This window comes from Bactrocera latifrons, unplaced genomic scaffold, assembly GCF_001853355.1.
Source record: "Bactrocera latifrons isolate USDA-ARS-PBARC rearing strain unplaced genomic scaffold, ASM185335v1 scaffold_43, whole genome shotgun sequence".
Lineage (NCBI taxonomy): Eukaryota > Metazoa > Arthropoda > Insecta > Diptera > Tephritidae > Bactrocera > Bactrocera latifrons.
Genome location: NW_017537079.1, coordinates 101,030 through 110,599, shown reverse-complemented (window position 1 = coordinate 110,599; position 9,570 = coordinate 101,030).

Sequence of the window (9,570 nt, the reverse complement as noted above, 5' to 3'; positions counted from 1 at the left end):
CATTGTGGTGGTGAAAGAACCTTTGACCAAAAAAAAAATAAAAAAAACGAGACATACTTACTAACAAATATTTATTACACTTTACAAAAGTTACAAAAGTGTTTTTTAACAATTGAAAATTTTTAGTCACTATCACTACTGTCATGATCATTAAATATATTATTAATATTGCTAAATTCTATTAGTTTTGTATTTTCATGAGATGTTGAAGGTCGTTCTTCATTTATTGGGATACCAAATGGACTTGACAATTGCCTGGGTGTAGATAACGGCTCGTCATCAGCGTCATTGTCATCAACTTTATGCTTTGTAACAAGTTCCAATTATACGATATAAAAGCTATTTTKGCTRCCCTGTCTGTAGACAATCTATTTCGTTTGTGACTATGTATATGCGCATGAGTGCTAAAAAATCGTTCAGTGGCTGCTGAAGTAYAGGGAGCAGTTAGATTACGCACTGCAACCCTACTCAGCAATTTGGACCTGCAGAGTCCTCTCCACCAAATTACCGGGTTCATTTCGGCGACATGTTTCCATATAAATGATCTTCTCCATAAACCCTGTTTAGCTCTATAATTGGCTAAATCAACACCAAGTCAATATTGAGCGATTGGCTCACGTCGTGTATAAACTCCATGGCATCCACTTCGTGTTCTTCTTCTAATTCAGTGCCTTGCGATCTTGGATCTAATAAATATGCAGCATAATGAATGGGTTTCAAACAATTATTTGTTCGCCTAATTACAGCATTTGTAATATCTTGTTTATGATGCTCATTTAGAATGGATATATCCGGAAATGCAAAATTAAATGTAGACTTTATATCTTTGAAGGCTRTATAAACTTCATTTCCATTGCCTTCAAGTTTGAAAATTTTATCTGTTATAGGTTCCAGTAGTTTTATACAATTTTCTACCATCGTCYAGAAATTTATATCCAATAAATTTGATTTTATTTCGCTTGAAATATTGGCATCTTCGTGAACTGCTAATGTCTGCAATGCAACTTTGGATTTTTTTAAACTTTTTAACGCAGTGCAATAACTGCGCAAGCGGGTTTTCCCAGGCAATTTTAATGTTTCACCTGAACCTTTTTCTTTTACAATCTGAGGTAATAAAATGCTCATTCTTTGGTTTCTTTTCTTTTTATTGCATAGCAAATTCAATGTATGTGCTACACATCTCAGCGGTATTATATGTGCATACGAATTTTTGACTATCTGAAATGMTCTTTGAATATTATTTGCGTTAYCTCCGATAACAGTTACAAATTTGTGGCCTCCATACATGTTTATAACATTGATTATCTCTTGAGATAAATATTGGCTTKTATGTCGATTTGTAAGAGTATTAAGGCTTTTAACAAAAACAGGCTCAGGTTTTGCAATAATAAAGTTGATGATACCTTCATCGCGCTGATTGCTCCAGCCATCACANGTTGATGATACCTTCATCGCGCTGATTGCTCCAGCCATCACACTGCAAATGTAAATCATTTATAGACTTCAGTTCGTCTGTAATTTCATTGACCATTTCATTATAAATAGTTTCCAAATGTGTTGTGGAGATAGCTTTTCTGGATGGTAACTTGTAAAGTGCTTGCAAATCGTCAAAAAATCGTACCTACAGCGGATGTTCAACGATGGATAAAGGAGAACCGGTAACAATTATTGCCTTCGATAGGAGCTGATCTAGATAAAGTTTTTTTCTGTTAAAACTTCTGATGAAGTCGTAATATTAGAAATTGTATCCGTCAAACTGTTATCCTGTGACAGAGGGCAGATTTGTGGCAGTTGTGCTAGTAACAGGTATTTTCTGTAATAATAACAGTTGGACATCTATAACATTTTAACGGATGGCTGGTCATCTTGCGGACATTGCCAAATTGGTAAACTTTTTCACAGTGTTTGTATTCCCATACATCAGTATTTTTCTTTCTGGACATGATGTGATCAAAGGAAAAAAAACAGATAAAAAAAATAGTAGAAATGCATAGAGTTGTTCTAAAGTATTGTATATTAACATAGTAGGTATACCTACGAAACTAATATGAAATAAGTATAAATTCCTTCTTTTGGAATTCCTTCTTTTGGAATTTATACTCTGAACAATTTCAATGAATAAAAGTAGAGGGTTTGCAAGGAATATAAAACTTATATAGTCTAATATAAAAAATATTAAAGCTCAAACTTACCGGTAAGTTACTGTTCATAAAAAGAAGTAAGTATCGAAGTCCGTAAGAATAGCAGTAGTTGTCAACCCAAAGTAAATCAAGTATTTAAGCACTAGGCAATCAAAAGTCCACAAAACAAAATCCAAGTCGTCAATTATACCAACAAATTAACACAAGCGCRCACAGTGCGAAGGCAAAACAACGTGTGAGATAGATAGATCATCAACGCGTACGCCACTGCTGATTTTATTTAATTAGAGAGCATGGAGCATATGTATATAACGTATTTATTGAATTATGAAAATAAACAAAGTTAGATTAGCTCTAACTAGTAGTAATAGTACGTACTATTTGATATACACATGTATCTACACATTATCTAGATGTTACATATKSTAAGTATGAAAAAACCCGAATATTATCCCATTCGAAAATTTTCCCCGGATTTTTCACTATTTTTCCCCACATTGGGGTTAGTTGGGACACACTTTATACTARTATGTTATGCTCGTTTACAATCCGAGTAGTGTCGAATATCTTCCAAGCGGTATTCACTCATATATTGTGTTGAAAGTAGAGAAGAGTACAGAGGACTGCTGATTAATTTTCATGAAGTCTCTTTTCAAAAAAAAACATAGACTCTAGGAAACATATAATTATAGAGTTTAAAATGTAGTTGAGTAGACTAGAGTATAGTCATATCTATGAGATTTGTTTACAAATATAGTTTGGAAAATAACTACAATAAGAGCAGAGTAGGGATTAGAGTCTAGAGAAAAATCTAGAGTAGCGTACATTTGTAGACTTATTTCCTTACGAACTCCTTTTATATAAAGTTTTGAGGTTATAACAGATTGGACAGTAAAGTTTATTAATTTTCATATAGTTTCCTTTTATAAAGGTATAGAATTTTGTCAGTAGAGTATAACGAAGAGTAACAGAAGAGAGTTTTATAAATAACACCGTTCAGATAGATATCTGGAGTTAATTCCAGTAAGACATATAGAAAAGAGTATAATGTAGACTCATTTAAATATGGATTTCTTTCAGTAGACTACAGATATAGAGTAGACTTATTGCATCTAGATGTGTATAAGAGGTATAATGTAGACTCATTTAAATATGGATTTCTTTCAGTAGACTACAGATATAGAGTAGACTTATTGCCGTAATCAAGATAGCATAACTAGAGTACTATATAGTATGAAGAAAAGTATAGATATGGCAGATAGATTGAAAACTGAGGTGACCTATTGTCCAATGTGTCCTCTCTTATATCACATATGGTTACAAAAGTTCAGCATTCTGAACAATTCCAGCAGCTTACTGGACGCGAAGGAGGTAATGTGATCCCTGTTCACGTAGATAAAACCTTGTGCCGTGAGCTTGCTCCTACAAATTGCTAGGAAATCTAGAATCAAGTGTTCTGGAGTGTTCTGTTCCACGTTCATATTTGACAATTGATTCCAGAGCCTGCAGGGTGATAGTTTTTTTCAATCTACCAAGGTTTTACCCTCATAACAGTAGCTTAGAGCGACTCGTTGCTGCTGCCTGCTCACAGTACTGCCATGCTGAACAACTCCTTTATAGTGTGTACCGCAATGATACACCATACTGGACCTTGCCGCATATCGTGCTAGTTTGTCAGGCAGCTTATTGCTAGTAGTACAGTTCAGCCTTTCTATACACTCCTTCACTAAAAGCAAATTGACATCATAAGCAGAAACTGGTTGCGATAGTTATGGTTTAGATTGTTTTCTGTTCACTGACTTATAAAAGAAGTTCTGATTAAATTAATAAATCCCTGTTTTATTGCCTTCCGTTATTTTCGAGCAGTCAGTGTACGACTGGATAGTGTTGGCCCTCAGTAGTAGAAATCACTCCACTCCGCCTAACTGCCGAAAGTAATTCTAAACTTCTTTGTAAAGTTTACCCGCTTCATAAGGCCATCACTTGGAAGAGGGGTCACTGGTGTGTCTTCCTCTAGTARAATATAGAGTAGAGTTTACAGTAAAGTATAGGGCATCGCAACTAGAGGAATCTACAGTAGAGACTAAACTAAGAGAATAGAGTAAAGTATGTAGTAAAGTCTGAAGGAAAGGGTGTGGTGTAGAGTAGAGTTTAGTGAGTAAAGCGTGCAGTTAGAGGAGAATTTGGAGTATACCAAGTCTTTTGACTTCCGTACTATTTGTTTGACTAGATATAGCAGCATACTGTGTTAGATAGAATTAGTTATTCTTAAGACATAAAAATATTTCCAACAGCTAACCCTTCCACCATAAAACCAAATTCAGCCATAAAATTCAAGCCTATAATTATTTTTATTATAACACCAACTGTTTATACTCTGTACTCTATATTTTGTCACTAAACATCTATTCAATCGGCTCACAGTCTTGCGGGAATATTAAAACACGGCGTAGGGGCATCAGCTGTCTATGCTTGGCGTACAGTTATGTTATGTCGATGTCACAAATTGCTTATAGTTATTCGATTACTAATTATGCTTCGTTGGTAACAATTTCCAAAAGTAATTAAATAATATTCCACTGAGATTTTCCGTTAACCCTAAGCACAAAATGTGTAGTCATGTAATTAAATGCTAAACACGTGATTTGGTGCAGGTAATTTCGCCTGCGTAACGGTCATAACTGGTCCATGTATGTATATACATAAATACATACACAAGTGTCTATTTGGGCGAGAATACTTATGGTTAGTAAGTTGGTTGCATAGAAATGTTTGTGGCTGCAAATAACTGTATACAATGGGGGTAATCTACTGCGTGCGTGAAACTGGATAATATTTAATTAGTATTTTGCCAGTCATTACGCATTGARTTTGGGAAAAAATAAACTCAATATTAATTATGATATCACAATTAAATAAAAGCGGGTGAGCGGGTTATTCAACGAATTAGATTAGGTTAAAGTGATGCACAAATAAATTTTCGTGGATCCCCGAAATCCTATTATTGGTAACTTTTCGATCATGAGGGTTTTGCAATACCATAAATCTCTCTTTAGGCTCAATGGTATAGGACATAACCATACTTTTTCTTGCTTCCTTTCCGAAAAGCCGATTTATGCATCCATCCCCAATAAATTTCAAGAATGAAATCATTAAATCAAGGTTCACATCAGCAGCCTTTATCTCCAGCTCTCTATACGATCGGTACAACTCCTATCTTTTTGTTACCGACCGCCTTTTTAAGAGAAAATTAAAAGCTAATGAAGAGAGTTTTTTAATGAAGTAATGTTTTCTTAATAATATATTAAATTGGGTCTTAGCTATTTTTCCCCAAGAAGCTGTCCATAATGCAAACTTYTGGCTTCATATGGTATTTATTTTGCACAACATGGTATCTTAACTGCTTTCATTCTCTTTTTCCATCGTTTCTGGTTTCATACACCTGAAATCGGGGAGGGGCCTAACTTACATATATGTATTTACTACCTGGAAAAAACGCAGAAAAAAAACTTTCTAAAATTTTCGGGATCCCGAAAATGGAATGAACATCTGGAGGAAAGAGGCCTAAATTACATTTATAAACTTAATAAAAAAATGCTGAAAAAAAAATAAAAAATTTCGGGATCCCGAAAATAGTACATATCCCGAAATATGAAAATTTTGTGGGTCGATTTCATACACTTGAAATTCTGAAAGAGATCAAAATTATTATTGCCCATATTGGTAGATTATTCCGGGATCCCGAAAATGGAATGTACTTATACCGAAATAACATAATTTGTATTTGTATTTGTATAATAATATGGATTGGTAGATTACTCAAGTTAATAACGGAAATCCCGAAAATTTGCAAAATCCCGAAAGTTCAAGCCTCGAAATAAAACAAATTGTTATATCGATAMACCGATACCGATCTTCATTAGAAATTCTTAGATACATATTGCAAATCACGAAATAAATATAATTCCTTAGTCGGTAGTTTTTTACAAATTAAAAAGTTTTCAACACTTACACACTTACTTATATATCATAAGAATTCTCTTTACTTACCTCAAAGCTTGCATTTCAATAACCGCTACATTAACGGAATATCGCAGACAACAATCAAGCTTTTGAATTGAGGTTTCCAGCTTTGCTAAATAGCTTTAAGCCACCAAAACTTACCGCCAGATGGAAACTGGGCAGAAATGTTGTTGTAAATACTGAGTCAACGACATAAACCATATATAATATGTGGGTGATTCCAGGAAGACCCATAAATTTCGTAAAAAATTATAAAATCAATAATATTTATAATTAATTAATTGGCGTAGGGAAAATAGCGGAGTAAACTTTTTCGAATTGGCACACCTTTGGYAAAAATAGCGAAGTGAMTGGGATTCTTACAACTYGCCTYAATAAATTTGTGATAAACTAGAAAGGTATCGTTTATGAGTACCTTGTAATTCGCTGTTAAGGGTTTAGTAATTCAAAGGAGGAATATTTGTCCAAGTGAGATCCATTAACCTTGGGTCAACCCCTCAATGCCAATAAGACAAAGAACCGCTCAGCATAATGAAAATATTGCTGCCGTTCAGGCAAGTGTTGCTGAGGACCCCAATTTGTTGATTCCAAGACGTTCTCAATGATTTCGGCTATCTCAAACCACAACCTTAGGGATTTTGAGAAAAGATTTGGGCATGCATCTGTATAAAATTGTTATCAAATAAGAACTGTAGGTATTGGATTTGGTGTGGTTTTTAGTCTTGCGAAATCAACGGTCCATACTTCTTTCGAAATGRAGCTGTTGACTCCGTTACTGACAATGRAGAGCTGTATAGATCGARCATAACCTACYTTTTATGGCCGTAATTGGAAGAAGTTTACCTTAACCAAATCTTTTTCCAAAAAGACGGGGCTACGTGCTACACAACACGTGGAACAACCGAGTTATTGTGAGAAAGGTTTGAATATTCAATTATTTGAACAAATTGTAATATTGAATGGCATCCAAGAAGTTGGAATTTAACACCATTAGACTACTTGTTGCGGGATTTGAAGTCGTTATTCTAGAGCAATAAACCAGACTCTTAAAGCTTTAAAAGTCAATATTGAACGTGCAATTCATGAAATAGCTTTAGTTTAGTTTAGTGAAAAAAGTACTCACAAATTCGGTTTACGATCCAACAACAAATCAAATTTATTAAATTTTTTTTTTTTTTTTTTGAAAGAAAATGAACTAGAAGTTCGAGTAAAACTTGCAAGGGAAAAGCAAACTTGAGCTTAATAAAAGCTTTCCAGATGCATAAATTTATAACTTAAGAGAAAACTGAGTTTATTTGAAATTATTTTTAATAATTATAAAAAAAATACTCATAAGCTATTCCTCTCCCAAAAACCACCAAATATAAAATAAGTATATTTCGTTAAAAAAAAAAATTTTTTAATTCTCATTAATTTTCAAATATTCATAATTTTTTTATTTTACTTATTCAATCAACTCTCCATGGACTCAGTTCATTTATATGCAAATTTAAATACAATTTTAATAAATTACATATTCAATAACTTAATAAATATGTTAGCATAAGTTAGTATGTATATGTGTAGGTTATAATGCGAATTTCAATAATAATTTTTCGAAAAAACAATTTGAAATATGATTTTTGAAATACTTTTCATAAATTGCCTACATTATGCCAATGAAATACTCCGTTTCTACAATTTTATTGCACCGTTCGTTAATTGCTTATGTCGTCATCACTTTACAATACCTAATCTTCAATAACTTACAATATTGCCGCCATTATTTACAAAATTTTATTTATCAATAATAATTTCATACAACAATTTATTGGTTAGCAAAAAATTGTGGAAAAATACAATGCTTTTTTATAATTTAATAATATTTCTATAAATAATAATTTACAAGGTTCTTACACACATATTATTTAAGTTTAAGTATTATGTAAATAAGTTCAAAATTCTTTTTGCGTAAATTGAAATATGATTTTTTTTAGTAGTTTTTTTATTTGTTTGATATATTTTTAATATATGGACGCATTATATTTTATTTTTATATATTTCCTTATGAATAATCGAAAGTTTTTGTTAGTGAAATTTATAAAGGCAAATGAATGTATTGTGCTAAGAGTTTAATTTGCGCTCTTCTTCGCTTACTTTCCACTCTCACTCTCTCGTTTCTATTGATTATTTTTAAGGTATAAACTACAGTGTCAATGTTTAACGGTATTCATGCGAGTATCAGCTTGTGCTTATGTTTTTTCAAAGTACTCGAAAATTTCATTTTTTTTTTTTTTTGTATTGTTTTTTTGGCGAGTGCGTCAGCAAGTATTTAACCTAATTTCCTAATGCATAAGAAGTTTGCAATGTGTAGCGGTGTAAATTCGGTTATTTTGTTATTTATATTTGTTATTTTTATTAAATATTTTGACGTGAGACCTAGAAATGGTTGCTTGGACAGTTTTGCAACGCTCGCTACGAATTTTGGAGGCTTTTGTCGCAAACATATGTATCTAACATATTATGGACTGGCATTCAGAACTTTAATGTTTTGGCTTTTCATTGTTGTAGTTTTTGCTATTTCTCCTTTTGAATTGGCTTCTATGAAAATCAGCTGAGTTGAAAATTTTATGTCCCAAATTTCAAAGAAAAAACTTTGGGGGATATCCGATAAGATTATATTATAAAAAAATTTTAATTAAAAAAAATTTGTCGAAAATTCACCCTCACTTCTACACAACACCTGTCTCTTATACACATCTATTTAGGAAAAAACTTTACAAAAAAAATACTATTAAAGCAAAATGTTCAAAATAAAAATATTTTTCAGCTTTTTTTGTAATAAAAATATTTTTTTTTAGAGTACATATTTATTTTTTATAAAACAAGTTAAATATTTGGCATCCCTGTTTACCAAAAAATTAGGAAAAAATATATTTCTGCGAAAAAAGTTTTTAAAACTGAAATTTTTTAATAAATAAATTTACACATAGGTTTAATTTGAACCAATTTAAATAATTTGTTATTTTAAAAAAATTAAATAACCAATTTTATGTTTACAAAATATCTTTTTTTGTTACAGAATAATTTTTGTTTTTCTTTAAAATTTAAATGTTTGTTAACAATTAAGAAAAAAAAAATTGAAATAATCAAATAGTTGAAAATAAAGCACTAAAAATATTGTACCGATTATACGTATATATATTTTTTTCATAAAAACAATAGAATTATTACTTTTTAACAAAAAATTTCATTTCTAAAATTATATGCTCACCAAAATAATATTTGCAAATGTATATACACATTTATATATTAAACTGTCTAGAAATCTTTCGAAATTTTAAGGAATAGATGATAATAATATTTAGAAAAGCAAATTATTCACTACTAATATCTTTTGTAAAAAAATTATAAAAACTTTTTTCTA